The sequence below is a fragment of the Lathyrus oleraceus genome, chromosome 3, assembly GCF_024323335.1.
Source record: "Lathyrus oleraceus cultivar Zhongwan6 chromosome 3, CAAS_Psat_ZW6_1.0, whole genome shotgun sequence".
Lineage (NCBI taxonomy): Eukaryota > Viridiplantae > Streptophyta > Magnoliopsida > Fabales > Fabaceae > Lathyrus > Lathyrus oleraceus.
In genome coordinates this window covers 116,347,957-116,364,036 of record NC_066581.1, presented here as the reverse complement: position 1 = coordinate 116,364,036, position 16,080 = coordinate 116,347,957, and positions in this window count along the sequence as shown.

Below are 16,080 nucleotides of genomic sequence, written 5' to 3'. Positions count from 1 at the left end.
GGATAAACTCATTGCCTACGTACCATCTTATAAAAAGATTAGGATCAAAACCTCGTAGTTCGGGGTAAAAATCTCAAAACAAGTTGGTGAATTGATTGGTCCAAAAGCCTTAAGGTCTTTTGTTATCAAAGGGAGAAAACTCAACCAAGCCACAAATCCACCATGTGAGGATATCTTCAACATGCTAGTGAGGGGTTAACCCTATAATAAGCATGGAAGACTCATTGTCCATCACTAAGGATATAGGTGAGTATTACATCTACCACAAAGATAACTCAAACCTAATAGCTAAAGGTTATGGAAAATTTGATTAAGAAGGTGGCCATTGGAACCGCAAAAAGACATTTGAATGGGTTATATTTACCAATTAGAAGTATATACAAAAATGGTCAAAGTTGACTTACAAGTTCAATTCAAAATAAGTGTTATGAAAAGAGAGTTTGAAAATCAAAAGCATAAGGCTTAGGTTTCTAATGTTTAAAAAACAATGGTTAAATGTTTGCACAAAGAGTTTTGGCTTGGGTTAGAGTGAGAGAAGAAGAAGAAGGGCTAAGTCCTAAGTAAAACAAAAAGAGAAGGGATGAAGAATCAAAACCATACAAGGAGTTCCTCTCTTGAGATCATATTGATGATCCAAGTAGCTCCCATCCTTTGGAATAAGCAACCACAAAGCATAAGCAATCAAATAAGTCTCTTAAGAGATCCTCAATGTATCTTGTATCTTCCACTTGGATGAACATGGCAATGGTCCTCCAATTAAGCTCAAATGGAAACTCCTAGCACAAAAGCACACACATCAAAAGTTCCATGAAGTAAAACAAGAATGGACAAGAGTGAGTTTAGAGATTTGGGTCTTCTAATCCATCTTCATCATTAAGATCCTTTTACTCCAATTTTGCATAAGGAAGGTCCTAGAATCTAAGTCCAATTCCATTTCTTTACATAGGGAAAGTCCTAGAAACTAAGTCCATTTCTTTGCATTTGGTCCACAACAATCAAAACAAAACACAAGCACAATAACATATACACAATTATGCGCTCAAGTGAGCAAAAGGAAAATGGCATTAACATAAACATGTGCTCAAGTGAGCAAAGAGAAAAGCAAATGGATAATATGTGCAAGAATAGTAAATTGCATAAAGTAAATTGCATAAAGTAAATGTTAATTGTCAATAGTTAGTGTTAGTGGTTAGTGTGCCATAAGGCAAATTTAGCGCTATGTTAAGCAATCGTAATTGGACTTATGTAGAAGTCACAACTATCTGAGGCCGGTCAATAATAATATAGGTAACAACACAAGTTAGAAGTCTTGATTAGAGAACCAAGTTCCAACAACTTGCCATGCCAAAAAGAAAATGAGAATTGATCTTGTATTGGTTTAAGCCTTTTTGCATAATTTAGGAAACAACCTATCCTTAATGCAAAGCCATTCACTTGATCAATTGATCAAGATGAATTAGATTTAAACCAAGGAAGGTTAAGTCTCCCTAATCAATGCCTACTTATCAACCTTCAACTCATTGATCAAAAGGAAAAAAGAAGAAGAAGAAGGAGAAGATGTATAAGAGAAATGGAAATGGCAAACTTAAAGTGCATTAAATGAAATACAATGTACCAATCCTCATATGTTGACCAATAACATTGAAAGTCAAGGTTAAACAATTAAAAACAGAAGTGAGATGAAGCTTGGGAGTCAAGAAATGAATAAACTATTTTTGGCATTTTTTAATATTTAAAATTAAACTTGAATTAAAATAATGGAAAGGTCAAACTTCAAAATTACTTCAAATCAACCTTGAAAGGTCCAAGTAATTTATCCCAAGTTCAACAAGGTCAAACAAAGTTTGACAAAAAATTTCAGCATTTTTAAAAGTCAGAAACTATTTTTAATCAATAAAAAATGAATAAAAATAACCTAATTGAACTAAAATCTCAAATAAATCTCAAATAAATTTGAAAATTGATGAGAATATTTTTCATAGATCCATCATCATTCAAATAGGTTAGGAAAATATTTTTGTATTTTTTTGAATATCAAAACTATTTAAACTGAATTAAAAATAACCAGAAAAGAGAAAATTCACAAAAAATATCAAATGACAAAATAAAAAATATTAAAAATCAGAAATAGAAATTAGAAATTATTTGGAGACTAATGCAATTGGTCCCATAATTTTTGGATTAAAAATGAAAGAGATATTGATTTTTGAAATAAAAAGGAATTTAAGAAAATAAAAACAGAAATTAGAAATTGGAAAAAATGAGAGCCCTTGGATCTGAGCTCATTAATTGAGCTGGCAGATCCAAGGATCCAGAGGTGCGCGCTCATGGTAATCCACGGTCAATGCAATCACATGGAAAAGAATAAAAATTCATAACAAGCAATGGTCAGGATTCGATCTGGGAAACACATCCAATGGCCAGAATTCAAACTGGCAACAAGCGGCCACCGGAGCCACCTTCTTCTCCGGTGAGCCTCCAGATTCCGGTCAATTTTGCAGGTTTTCAAACCTTAATGAAAATGCACGATCCTTATACCAAAATGAAGCTGGGGTGATGTACATCACCCCTGTAACCTTGAATCACACTCAAGATTCCTATAAATGGAGAAATCTGAGGTGGAAGATTCAGGTATGCAAAATGCAGATCAAGGAAAAGCAAAATTGAAGCTACCACTAGCTTGCCTCTCAAGTGAGGACTTCAGAAAACATTTTGGCCAAGCAAATAGATCACAGAAATGAGAGATTCGAAGAAAATACCAGTTGAAGAGTAAGCTTGATTTCTGGAGAATTGGACTTGATTCTTTGCTTGCTTTGCCAAAACAGAAGATCAGTGAGATGAATGATGAAGGTTTAGAAGCTCTAGATCCAAGGATTCAACCAGATGTAGTTGAATTTTGGATCTGAAAAAATTCAAGAGAAATGAACTAGCTTCTTTAGTGATGGCTATGGAGAGAATTCTGCAGCATTTCAGGTTGAATCAGGTGTGTGAAATGAATGGAATGAGGTCTCTATTTATAGAGGAAGTGGCAAGGAGAATGTGATCAATCCGTGTGCATGGCATGTGGAGCTTCATTGCATGGGCTTGCATGATCATGCACAAGGCCCAAAAACAATGCCAAATGAATTCTGAGCATCAGCCAAATGAAATTGGACGTGTGACTTGCAAAGCAATTGCTTATGTACCAAGATTTCAAGTGAATTCCTCATTTGTACCTAAACATTCATCTCTTCGAAAGTCCCAATGAAAAAATCCAAACATGATCATGTGAGTAATGGTTGGAAAGGTCTTGATGTAAGGAACAATTGTTATGTTGGGCAAAAATCCATTTGAAGTGTGGAAATTTATGAAATTTGAGTTTAAAGTGCAAGGTGCATGACATGTCAAGGCAAGGTTTCTAAAATTGGCGAATTTTCAAGCCCCTTTGTTTTGATGATGCAAGCCTCAAATGGAAGAACCTCCAACATCAACGTTGTAGATCTTTTCACGAAAATCAAAATGGACTTAAATTATGCATCATTTGGAGTTTTGATGAAAGAGTTATGGGCACTTGAAGTTGGACTTTTTTGCCTTTTAATGCATTTGGTCAAAAAGGACCTATAATGTATTGCATTATCACATGTATTTCCTTTGAGATTTTGAAATTTTGTTCAACATAACATTTGAAGTATACATCTTAAGCATTCCAATGCATTTTATCCCACCTCAAAAGCATAAAAAATGAATGAGTTATGTCCTTGGGAAGTTGACCTAAAATTAGGGTTTCAGTCAAAATGACCTATAATGTATTGGAATGACAGATGGCCTTCCAAGCTTCAAATCAATTTTTGATGAACATGAAAGTTGACCAACATATTTTTTCTTTTGGAACCATCTCAATTTGACCAACACATAAAAAGTTAGGTCTCAGTGCATTTCAAAATAGTCAGATGAATTGACTGATCAACTTCTCAAGTCCATGACTCATATCTTGAGGAATTGATGATTAAGGACACTCAAATAAGTTCAAATATGCATGAAATGAAGAGTTAAAGGACTTCCCTTTATTGTATTTGATCATGGGATGAGGTTGCTTCAGGAGCAAGGCATTGTGGTGCACAGATGAATTAGGGTTTCCTTGAAGAACAAGACCTCAAACCCTTTGACTTGCTTTGATCAAAATGATGCATTGAGGTACTAGGGAGGCATATTTGATGAATGAGAGCTTTGGGAACCATTACCATGCTTGCTTTCATCTCCTCTTGACCATGTCTTTGTACCAATGATCTCCTTGAAGCTTTTGACCTTGTGATTGCTCAAGCTACAAACAAAAGATGTTAGTGACATATTTTCGTGCTTTTGGTTAGTAAACAAAAATGAGAAAAGCAAATGATATACAATTCAAGCATGCTTGGTGATCTCAAACCACCTCACAAGAGGACCCACCCAAAGGCAAAGGGAACCAAGATGCTAATGATTCTTAAGGCAATGCCAAATGCAATGTTATGATGCCATCAGGGATCTTAGGGACAAAATTGGGGTCTTACAGATGCCCCTATTTAAGGTCATTCTAGCCGGAGAAGTGAAGGTTAAAATCTTCATCTCGACGGGGTAGAATGGGCTTAAATAATAACAAAGAGACGAATTTTGGTCCCTAAGAGACCTCATGATGCAGATGTATGCATGCAAATAGTACAAACTCTATGGGGATATGTGTCCACAAAAGAAGAAAAGAAATCCGGAGAAATCGACAATCCAGAGGAGTAATACACTCACTAGGGAGATAGAGACTCTGGGGGAGTAAAGGGTGAAAATGCGTGAGCAGGTCACGACTCAAAACTTGGGGAACATAATTCCAACGGGAGTAAATCCAATGGAAAGACTCGAGCTGACTCGAAGGTGCATGTGTTGGGGAATATGCTAACACAGCAACATTATCCACAATGGATACTTCGGATAAAAATCCGGACACACGTGAGGATAATCCACTAAGGGACCTCACTGGGGAAGCAACGGGATGAGGTATTATCGGTTATTGGGTAATAAGCTCAAAGAGACGTGTGATCTGAACACTGGTATAAGGGTGAGAGAACAACATGCTCAGGAAGAATGAATATCTAAGACCGGTATAAGGGTGAGAGATATCAATCAACCAAATCATCTGAGGAAGACCTAAAAGGGCATATTTCAACTCAGGAAAATCGGACTCCACAGGGGACAAAAAGTCATAATAGGGAGCAGAAGGAAGGAACACCAGGGATACCGGTTACTGGGCATATAATAGGTGACCAACCAAAGCGTGAATTGGGGGATATTCCCAAAACACTCATCATCCAAAAAGAGGGCAAAAAGCAAACTCGATTAAGGGATGGACATTCGATTCCAAAACAGGGATACGAATCTTACTCAATTGGGGAAGAACAAAAGGCTTCGACCAAAGAGTGCATGAGATATATTATCTATTACCGTCAGACCGTAGATAATACACTCGCATGGAAGATTATCCACAACCGGTTACTGGGTTAATAAAGGATAAATTGACCGAGAAAGAGAAAGGCATCGGGACACCAAAACTAGGTATATAATGATGACCAATCAAGGGGAGCAACAAACATTATCGGCAACCGGTATGAAAGATGACTTGCTGGGGATAAATTGTCTAATCAGAGCAATTATCCAAGAGAATGAGGGAATATCAATACCAAATATTGGATAATGATAACCGTCAAAGAGGGGATTACATCTACCGGATACTGGGTAGAAAACCACGGAAAAGTAACTGTCATCAACTAGGATGAACAAAAGGTTTACTCTACAAAGGGGAGAAAATAGGGTTTACAACTACCAGTATAAGGGTAGAAAACCGCAGACTCCGCCGGGGATAAGACGAATGATTACTGATTATTGAGAAATTATTCATTTATACCACGGGGAAACAAAGGAAACAACCACAAGAGGCCAATTTAGGATCAAACCAAAGAGGCAAACTGAATCAAGACTCGTTCTAGTGAGGATATAACTCAATAGGGGAACCTATCCCAATATATATGCTGGGAGGAAGCGAAAACAAACATTGTCCACGAGGATATAACTCAGTGGGGAATGCGGAAGGAAAGATAAACATTTTCTGCTTAAGGGGCTGACTCTACATTGAGGGATCAGACACCGACATCTGCTTGGAAATATATTACCAACTAGCAAAGGATAACAAACAAAAGATATATGGCAAAATGCAATATGAATATCCGAATGTTTGAAAATTATATGCACACATGCGTGTGGTTAATGTATGATGAATGCTGACAAACAGACATTTCTAACACAAACAGGCTTCACAGGAATACAAACATCCGGTACTACATCTCAAGAGAGAAAGCCAAATCACCAAAGAGTATCCAATCTGTCGGGAATCAGAGATACCAAGAAACAACAAAATCTCTGCAGGGGATGAATCATCCGTCACAGCTGGGGAAAAGAGTTTATTGCACAGGTAGAATCTGCCATATAAGCAACTCTATTGGGGAATCTATCCGAGGGATAAAGGGATTTTGGGGATCAACCACCAAGTATCGTACCCACCAAGGAGATCACATCTGCTGAGGAGAAAAGGTTGCTACCCCGCTGAAGGGGAGAGTGGTGAATATCTCAACAAGCATACCGCTCAGGGCTCCGGAGGAAGAAAACACAGTCATGCCAGGAATATGAACAAATGTCTTACCCTGTTGGAGATTATACCATCCTTGGGAGAGCACTGAGGATCTCCTAAGTATCCTTTTCATCATTGTGAATGTTCACCTTGTTTAAAAACAAATTATGAAAAATTCATTTTTTAAAAACAATGATATTTTCTCAATTAAAAGCATGCAAAACGTTTGTAGAATAGAAACAAATAAGAGTGCAAATAATTGGATAACAGGCTCAAATTTATTTGATGGAATGGTAGTCTGCAAATGGCAAGACTCCATAGATCTTTACAAGTTTGAAATTGGTGATATTTGGAAAAGGGCTACATTGAACATAATGACCATTTCTCCACCAATTCTGAATTCGATGTATTTGAAGCTTCGGTTGATGACGAATGAGCAAGAATCTCAGACGGATGACAGTTGTAGAACAAAGTCTTGTCAGGATGCAATTACTTGCCAAATCCCTAATAATTTTTTTTTTGCCTAGATTGCCCCGGGATGAGGTACTCAATCTAGCGGGATACAAATATTCATTTTTTTCATGTCTCTAACTTTTGCCTGGACCGTCCTTTCGGGTTTTCAATCCACCGAGACGCTCATTTTTGCCTAAGCCGCCCTTTCGGGTTTTCAACTTAGCGAGTTATTCTGTTTTTATTTCTAGGCGAAGTATTTCTTGACTGCATCTGAATTCACAGGACGAGTGAAATCCTCCCCATCCATAGTTGTAAGTATCAAAGCACCGCCTGAAAAGGCTCTTTTAACAACATATGGACCTTCATAGTTTGGAGTCCACTTGCCCCTGGAATCGGGCGTGAAAGACAAGACTTTCTTGAGCACAAGGTCACCTTCTCGGAACACACGAGGCTTGACCTTCTTATCAAAAGCTTTCTTCATTCTCTGCTGATACAACTGACCATGGCACATGGCAGTCAATCTCTTCTCTTCTATCAAATTCAACTGGTCAAAACGACTCTGAACCCATTCAGCATCAGTCAACTTGGCTTCCATCAAGACTCTCATTGATGGGATCTCCACCTCTACTGGGAGTACAGCCTCCATGCCATAAACGAGAGAAAAAGGGGTTGCCCCTGTTGAAGTGCGGACAGATGTACGACATCCATGCAAAGCAAATGGCAACATCTCATGCCAATCCTTATATGTGACAACCATCTTCTGGATAATCTTCTTGATGTTCTTATTAGTAGCTTCAATAGCCCTATTCATCTTGGGTCTGTAAGGAGAAGAATTATGGTGTGCAATCTTGAACTCATTACACAACTCTTTCATCATTTTGTTATTCAAGTTAGATCCATTATCAGTAATGATCTTATCTGGCACACCATAACGGCATATAAGCTGATTCTTGATAAACTTCACTACCACCTGCCTGGTCACATTTGCATATGACGCCGCTTCAACCCATTTGGTGAAGTAATCAATTGCTACGAGAATGAATTTGTGCCCGTTGGACACTTTCGGCTCTATCATGCCAATCATGTCAATTCCCCACATGGAGAAGGGCCATGATGATGAAATCACATTCAGAAGTGTCGGAGGAATATGAATCTTATCCGCGTAAATTTGACATTTATGGCATTTTTTCACATATTTGCAGCAGTCAGACTCCATTGTCAACCAATAGTAGCCTGCTCTCAACATCTTTCTAGCCATGGCATGTCCATTGGAATGAGTATCAAATGAACCTTCATGGACCTCAGTCATTAACAGGTATGCTTCGTGTCTATCCACGCATCTGAGCAGAACCATGTCAAAATTTCTCTTATAAAGCACTTCGCCCTTGAGGTAGAAACTGCCTGACAATCTCCTCAAAGTCTTCCTATCTTTCACAAATGCCCCAGGCGGGTAAACCTGGTTCTGAAGGAAACACTTGATGTCATAATACCATGGCTTATCATCTTTCACCTCTTCTACTGCAAATACATGAGTTGGTCTGTCCAAGCGCATCACAGTGATATTGGGGACTTCATTCCAAAGTTTTACCACAATCATCGAAGCAAGTGTAGCAAGAGCATCTGCCATCCGATTCTCATCTCGAGGAATATGATGGAAGTCAACCTCAGTGAAGAACGTTGAAATCCTCCTCGCATAATCCCTATATGGAATGAGGCCAGGCTGATTCATTTCCCATTCACCCTTAATCTGATTAACAACGAGGGTCGAATCTCCATATACATCAAGATGCTTGATCCTTAGATCAATACACTCTTCTAAACCCATAATACAGGCCTCATACTCAGCCATATTATTCGTGCATTTGAAAGTTAGCCTTGCTGTAAAAGGAATATGTGTGCCCTGAGGAGTAATAATCATTGCCCGAATACCATTTCCATACTGATTTACAGCACCATCAAATACCATACTTCATTTAGAACCAGGCTCTGGCCCTTCATCAAGTGTAGGCTCATCGCAATCTTTCATTTTCAAATACAGAATCTCCTCATCTGGGAAGTCACACCGAACTGACTGATAATCCTCGATCGGCTGATGTGCCAAGTGGTCAGCCAAGATACTACCTTTAATAGCCTTCTGAGCTCGATACTCAATATCATACTCAGATAACAACATCTGCCAACGGGCAATCCTCCCAGTTAAAGCAGGCTTCTCGAAGATGTACTTGATTGGATCCATTATGGATATCAACCAAGTCATATGATTCAACATATACTGGCGTAAGCGCTTAGCAGCCCAAGCCAAAGCACAACATGTCTTCTCAAGCATTGAATATCGAGACTCACAATCAGTGAACTTCTTACTCAGGTAGTAAATAGCATACTCCTTCTTCCCTGATTCGTCTTGCTGACCAAGGAGACAACCCATTGAGTCTTCAAGAACAGTCAGATACATGATCAAAGGTCTTCCTTCTACAGGCGGAGACAGAATCGGAGGTTCATACAGATACTCTTTAATACTGTCGAAAGCTTTCTGGCAATCCTCGGTCCAATCATGAGACTGATCTTTCCGAAGGAGCTTGAATATCGGCGCATATGTGGCAGTCATGTGGGATATGAATTTGGAAATATAATTCAAGAGGCCAAGAAACCCTCGGACTTGCTTCTCAGTTTTTGGTGCAGGCATCTCTTGTATTGCTTTGACCTTTGCAGGATCAACCTTAATACCTCTTTCACTAACAATAAAGCCCAATAACTTGCCGGAACGAACTCCAAATGTGCACTTGTTGGGATTCAGACGAAGCTTGTACTTCCTCAAGCGCTGGAAAAGCTTCAACAAATGCTCTACATGTTCAACTTCCGTTCTTGACTTAGCAATCATATCATCAACATATACCTCAATCTCCTTGTGCATCATATCATGAAACAAGGTGGTCATAGCTCGTTGATATGTGGCTCCGGCGTTCTTCAAACCGAAGGGCATCACTCGATAACAGAATGTTCCCCAAGGTGTGATGAATGTTGTCATCTCCATATCCTCGGGTGCCATCTTGATCTGGTTATATCCGGAAAATCCATCCATAAATGAGAAGACATTGAATTTAACTGTATTGTCTACCAACATATCAATATGTGGTAGAGGGAAATCATCTTTCGGACTAGCTTTATTCAAGTCTTATAGTCCACACACATCCAGACTTTTCCATCTTTCTTGGGCACGGGCACAATATTGGCCACCCATTGAGGATATGTAGAAGTCACCAGAAACCCTGCATCAATTTGCTTATGAACTTCTTCTTTGATTTTCACTGCCATATCAGGATGAGTTCTTCTGAGCTTCTGCTTCACGGGCACGCACTCAAGCTTTAAAGGTAAGAAATGTTACACAATATCTGTAGCTAGACCTGGCATGTCTTCATATGACCATGCAAAGACATCAACGTATTCTCGTAGCAATTCAATCAACCCTTTCTTAACAGATTCTTCAAGGAGTGCCCCAATCTTCACTTCTCGCACACAATCTTCAGACCCCAAGTTGATTGTTTCCAGATTCTCGAGATGCGGCTGAATGATCTTCTCTTCATGCTCAAGTAGACGGGTAATCTCGTCAGGAATCTCTTCAACATCATCTTCTTCCGCCTCAAATACAGGGAACTCAAAATTGGGAGATGGTGTTGGGTCATTATGTTCAATGGGTTTGATCAACCTGCATAATGATTTTTGATATGAAAAGCCTTAGAATTCAAACAAGGCAAATCAATATGAAGATGAAAAGATTGATTTTATTTTATTTTTTTAGGTTTTATGTGATCACCAATTTCATGCAAAAAACGAAAAGGGAAAATAATTGGAAAAACAAACATTTAACATGAATTTATTGAATGAAAATATCATTGTATTTATGTGCCAACAATGTCATCACTCCTCCTTTTGGCATGGGAGAAGGTTTTTTAAACAAAATGATCATTACGTTGACTTATGGATAACTGTAGGAACATCCACAGCGACCCAATTGTTGCAGACCCCTCCAGGGATGATGAAATTGCCAGAATCCTCTGTATCTTCTTCCAAGACAGCAACAGCTTCTTCATCCTGACCGGTGTGGATGAACCCTCCACTCTTGAACAGCCCTTTAGTGTTGAAAACCCCAGAAGAAAAACCTAAGCCAGCCCGAGATTTGTTGTCTTCTAGCTCAATCATTTTCCCTAAACCAGCAGTTGCACCACACTCAATGGCCAATTTTGCATCTTTATAGGAAACAAATGAAGGAGCTCTCTTCTTAATAGGCTCAGCAATAAATAAAGCTTGGAAAGGAGTTCCAACTTCATCCTCAGCATCTATATATGAGAAGGAAGACAAGTGGCTAACCAGGAGAGCCTTTTCTCCCCCTACCACTACCAGCTTCTTATTTTTCACAAATATCAGTTTCTGGTGTAGGGTGGATGTCACGGCGCCCGCCTCGTGAATTCATGGTCTGCCTAAGAGACAGCTATACGATTGGTGAATGTCCATAACCTGGAAGGTAATTTGGAAATCACTCGGTCCAATTTTGACTGGGAGATCAACTTCACCAATCACAGTTTTACGCGACCCATCGAAGGCCTTCACAACTGCTCCACTCTGCCTCATGGGAGGCCCTTGATAAGATAGTTTCGAGAGAGTGGTTTTTGGCAATACGTTTAGTGATGACCCAGTGTCCACCAGCACATTGGACATGGCGTCGTCTCTGCAGTTCATAGATATATGTAAAGCCAAGTTGTGGTCTCTTCCCTCTTCAGGGAGATCAGAGTCACAGAAACTCAAATTGTTACAAGCATTAATGTTTGCAACAATGTTATCGAATTGTTCTATTGTGACATCATGATCTACATATGCCACATTCAATACCTTCTGCAGTGCCTCTCTATGTGGTTCTGAATTCAAGAGCAAAGATAACACCGATATCTTGGATGGTGTTTGTAAAAGCTGGTCTACAACATTGTACTCACTTTTCTTGATGAGCCTCAGTATCTCATCACAATCTTCTTTCACATTGCCGATTGGGCCAACAGAAGTAGGAGTTATCAATGTAGAGGAGGGCTTAACAACAGGTGCCGGATTCGGGGTGCTCACAGCATTCCCAATCGGGCGTTCAACAAAACCAGCATCAGCCTGAGGCTTAGGAGGTGCTGAAAACACACGACCGCTGCGGGTCAAACCACTAACATCCGTGATATTAACAACAGAGGAAGATGGTAAGGACACTTATTTCCCATTTTCTACAGCAACAGCGTTGTAGCGAAAAGGAATTGCTTTTTCAGAAGAGTATGATATCGGACCGGCAGGCTTAATGATAAAAATAGGAGAAGCCTTCTGCTTGCTACCATCATACTTGATGATAACAGGCTCGGGCATCCAGAATACTGGGGAAATTACGTTGACCTCAGGCTCATCTTCTTTAACATTCTTATTCTGAAGAATCTCAATGACTCCTTCATCCAGCATTTCCTGAATATCCTTGTGCACCTGGCGACAACCCAATCAGTTAACAGAGCATACTCGGCATCTATCATGGTCGTGCTCATAATGACTGTAATCACATAGCAGACGATGCATTTCGACAAGGGATTGTCGAATATGACTGACATATTTGACTTTGTATTTGCCAGGGCAGCCCTGGATCATGTTGACAGATTTCCCATGCTCGGGAAATGGGTTCTTCTTCACATTAGGACCTACGTCCACGAAACACAGAATGCCACACCTCACAAGGTCTTGAACCTTGGTCTTCAAAGGGTAACAATTCTCCACGTCGTGGCCGGGAGCACCAGAATGATAAACACAATGTAATTCAGGCTTATACCACCACCGGGGGTTAGCGGGTATAGCCGGTGGGTCTCTCGGAGTAATTAACTTCCTCTCTATCAAGGAGGGGTATAATTCTGCATACGTCATTGGAATAGGATCAAAGGTGACCCTTTTCCTCTCGTAACTCGTGCTGGTTTGATTACTGTTTCGAGGCTGGTAGGCCTGCTGCTGCGGACGGTGTTGTTGTTGTTGATATTGTGGATGTGGTTGCTGATTGTTGCTATGTTGCTGATACGGCTGATTATCTCTGAAGACAGGTGCTATATGAGCCACCTGATGCTGGTTACCAGCGGGACACACGGTCTTCCTCCTCACCGAGGGTCTTCTTGGTTTCACATGGGAAGTCACGGCATGTGCCTCTCCATCTTTCTTCTATGCAAACGCCCCATAACGTCTGGTAGAAGAGCCTTCTTCTCTGGTTAGACGTCCTTCTCTAACCCCTTCTTCTAGACGCATCCCCATATTCACCATTTCGGTGAAGTCATAAGGAGCGCTAGCAATCATCCGCTCATAATAGAATGAACTCAAGGTCTTCAGAAAGATCTTGGTCATTTCCTTCTCTTCTAGCGGAAGCACGATCTGTGCTGCCAACTCTCGCCACCTCTGGGCGTATTCTTTAAATGTTTCTTGTCCTTCTAGGACATGGCCCTCAATTGATCCCTATTGGGAGCCATATCCATATTGTAATTATACTGCTTGATGAAGGCCTCGCCAAGATCGTTGAAGGATCGGATGTTTGCGCTGTCTAAACCCATATACCAACGCAGGGCGGCACCAGACAAACTGTCCTGAAAGTAGTGGATAAGTAACTGATCGTTGTCGGTTTGAGTAGACATTTTCCTGGCATACATGACCAGGTGGCTGAGAGGACAAGTATTTCCCTTGTATTTTTCAAAGTCAGGGACCTTGAATTTCACAGGGACCTTCACATTGGGGACCAAGCACAGTTCGGCAGCAGACTTACCGAAAAGATCCTTTCCTCTAAGAGTTTTCAATTCCTTGCGAAGCTCAAGAAATTGATCATTCATAGCGTCCATCTTCTCATAGACATCTGGACCTTCAGACGGCTCAGAATGATAAATGGTGTCGTATACTCTGGGCAGAGTATGCACGACAGGAGGAGGAACAGCAAGGACCGGGCTAGATGTCGGCATAGAAGCAAAGGTTGGAGCAGGATCCTCAGGCATAAAATTAGGAGGCATCCCCCACGGGAATCCGGCTGGCATGGCCGCTGGAGCAAAATATGTACTGGCTACAGGCACAGTCGAGGAGACAATCTTGGAGATGACTGTCCTGTGGGGAGGAGTTGAGGGCGTCGGAGAAGACTGGCTTTGGGCAGCCAAGAATGATTCCATCAAAGCACTTAATCTGGCCACTTCCTCTTTCAACTCACGATTCTCTTGTTCTAGGTGATCCATCAGTCTCGAAATGTTGGCTCTGGTGTAATACCGGTGAGTCAGCTTGTCTTCAAAATATATGAAGAACATAGAGTTAGACCACAGGACAAGAAGCTGGGAACAAAACCTGCTTATGCACATGATGCATGCAATGTTTATGCATATGATTTGTTTTTAATTCAAAGGAACTCTAGGTTTTTATTTGCAAATTTGGGAAATATTAAACATTTGTCATATATGGAAATATCTCATCAAATAATATCAGCGGAAAGAAGTACATTATTGTCAATCATATACAAGAGAAAAGGAAAATAATCATCCTATGGATCCCTAGAAACAATCATCTAAAGCTCGGGACATAGGAAGATAGGATGCGCGAAGTCTCTTCACCTCCCTCTCATAGGCTGCCTCCATATCCGCCTTTTCCTGGCGAGTCGATCATACTTTCTCTTCCAAAACTTGGAAGACTGAGGAAGTAGAGAAGTCCATGCATCATCAGGATCATCAATAACCTGATGTTCGAGGAACTCTATCAAAGCATCCTTCTCCCTAATCTGCTGAAGCAACTCTTCACGTTCACGGATCCAAGCACGTGATCAGTCTTCGTCTCTCAACTCCTCTACTCCTTGGTTAGGGAGGGTTGAAGGCCCAACCATAACCAAAGGTGTAGGTCTCGGATACTCGTAAGGCATGAGATACTCAGAAGCTCTCTTCCTAACCCAAGCAGTATAAGGCTCCATAGCAACACAATTCTTAGGACCCAACTCTTTCCTTCCTTTCCTATGAATCTTGCGCCAAGCGCGGACCATTCTTCCCTTCAAGCATTGGGGATCTTTACCCTCCTGAAAGAACACACCCTCTAACAGAATGTTATTAGGTTTATCCTTTAGGTGGAACCCAAGTTGACGACGTGCTAAAACAGGGTTGTAGTTAATCCCACCACATGTACCAAGAAGAGGTACATTGGAGAATTCACCACAAGAGTCGATAATCTGCACACCATCATACACACGGTTATACCAAGAGATATCATCATTAGTGAGAGACATAAGTCTCGTAGACCACCGTAGACATCCTTTGTTCTCCTTGAAGGTGAACGTCTGCGGTAAGTGAGAAATAAACCACTTATACAACAGAGGAAAACAACACACAATGGCGCCACCACCCTTTGCATTCCTCATATGCAAAGAGAAATAGGTATCACCCAACAGAGTCGGAACGGGATTAAGAGTAGAAAAGATCCTAATATCGTTCACATCCACAAACTTGTCGATGTTGGGGAACAATACCAATCCATAGATGAGAAGTACAAATATGGCTTCAAAGGCATCCTCACTCATGGCTTTCCCATACACGGTAGCTTGAGCAATGAGGAACTCAGAAGGGAGACCTTGAATTCCACCTTTGGTAGTCATATGAGCATCAACCAAAGATTCATCTATATGCAACATTTCGGCTATCTCTCGAGAAGTAGGAATACTCTCCAAGCCACTGAACGGCAACTGGTCTAGAATAGGTATACCCACAAGGTAAGCATACTTCTCAAGCGTAGGCAAAAGCTAGAAATCCGGAAACGTGAAGCAACGGTACAAGGGATCAAAAAGTTGCACCAATACACTCATCAACCCTTCATCCACCTGAGTAGTCAGAAGAGGAAGAAGCTTCCCAAAAAGAGCTTTGAAACCCAAAGGATGTAATACATAGGATGTCAGATTCCTTAACTCTTTCAATTCTGGCTGTCTGAAGCTGTACTTCTTTGTA